This window comes from Aythya fuligula, unplaced genomic scaffold (genome assembly GCF_009819795.1).
Source record: "Aythya fuligula isolate bAytFul2 unplaced genomic scaffold, bAytFul2.pri scaffold_62_arrow_ctg1, whole genome shotgun sequence".
In the NCBI taxonomy this organism is placed as follows: domain Eukaryota; kingdom Metazoa; phylum Chordata; class Aves; order Anseriformes; family Anatidae; genus Aythya; species Aythya fuligula.
Genome location: NW_022473996.1, coordinates 54,692 through 56,419, shown reverse-complemented (window position 1 = coordinate 56,419; position 1,728 = coordinate 54,692).

Sequence of the window (1,728 nt, the reverse complement as noted above, 5' to 3'; positions counted from 1 at the left end):
AGAAGCATGCCTGGTTTTTTTTCACTATATTTTAATGAATTTTTCTAATCTTGGTAACTGCTTTACCATCAGGACTCATTCAAACGCCCCTGCGGCTCTCCATCAGTCCCCATTGTTTCCTAATCCCGCCGTACCCGATGCTGGTTTTATCCCAAATAATTTGCCGCGCTCGCTGCCCTCCCCGCTGACTGAGCCGGAGCGCGTTAGCAATGCGTGACTGCATCTGGCTCTCTGCTCTCAGGTTAGCGACACGACAGAAGCCTTAATTGCACTCAGCTTCTTTGCAAAAGCTCGTTTTGGGGGCAAGCACGGGGATATCTGTGCATCCGAGAACTCGCCGGCAGGGGAAATAATTGTTTGCTCCCTCCTAGCATGGCAAAACCCTCCTGAGCAGCTCTGCACGGATAAATTTCCATCAGATGGATGGAAACCTCGCAGGAGCAGGACCAGCCGGGCAGCCAAGAGCTCTCCCATGGCTGTGGGCAGCAGAGGGGATGCTCGGCCCCGTCGGCTTTTCCTGCTGAGAGCACAGCCACAGCTGGCCGGAGGATGGGGTGGACACAGGGGCTTCAACGCAGTCACCTCCTGTCCCAAAAGCATCGTTCAGCCTCGGAGCCAGGTAAGAAATAACTTGGGAACAAACCCGGATGGGAATGTGCTGTCCTTGTGGGGTCTCAGAGCTGCTGGGTGTGTGAAATGTAAAATATACCGTAAAATAGGATGTAAAAGAGAAAATGTCATGTAAAAGACGTGGTCCTGGGCAACCAGAGGTTCCTTCCGACCTCATCCAGTCTGTGACAAACACGTCTCATGTACACAATGTGGAGGTGTAAAGAAAAATGGTATTGATTAGATAAATCTCTATGTGCAACTGTCGGGTTTATGTGAAAGGTGCCTCCTCGCTTCACCCCAATTTCTGGTGCCCAGGATGGGACATGCGGGATGACCCGACCTGATCCTAAAGGGCTCCCATCACCTTCCCGAGGGGGACGAGCTGAAGCCATGAGGAAGGATGGAAAGGTAAACTCGTGGTTTGGGGGTCACAACGCCAGATTGGGGCTCGGGAGCTGCTGGCTGAGCTCGCAGCAGGCACCAAAATCCCCCTCTGGAGCAGGACCTTGGGGAGGAGCACCCCAAAAGGTGCTTCCCACTGAGAAGCCACCTCAGGTGCTACTGGACCTGGGCTGAAGTGAGGCGTGGCTGCCTGGCAGAATTCATCTGGGGACCTGTGAGACCCAAAAATAAACTCAGGAACCTAGGAAGGGTTTTTACCCTTGGTCTGAGCCTTGAAAGTGTGCAGCTGGATGTGCTGGCCCGGCCCTAAAGCTGCTAGCATTAACACAGGCAAACGAGCCCCCTAAATAGAGAGCGAGAGAGGAAAATGCCAGGACCAAAATAGCTGCGTTTTGCAATTCCTGTTTTCTGAAGCATGCAGCCCTACTAACAAGGGTGTCTTATGTCTGTAAGCCCTCCAGAAGAGGAAAGTCGTAATGAAATGTTAACAAGTGTCTTATCTTCACTGAATGCGGATTCACCCGCTCCTAATTTTCTCATCTTTGTAACTTGTGCATTTTGGAGTTCATTTCCATATTTTGTTAAATTCCTCTGCATCATCCGTAGCTGAGTTTTGTAGCATTAACCCCCCAGTGCACGACAATTTTGTAGCCGAGCGGGGTCTGCAGGCTGGGGGGTGTCCTGGCACAGGACAGGCAAATCTGGTGCTAAAAA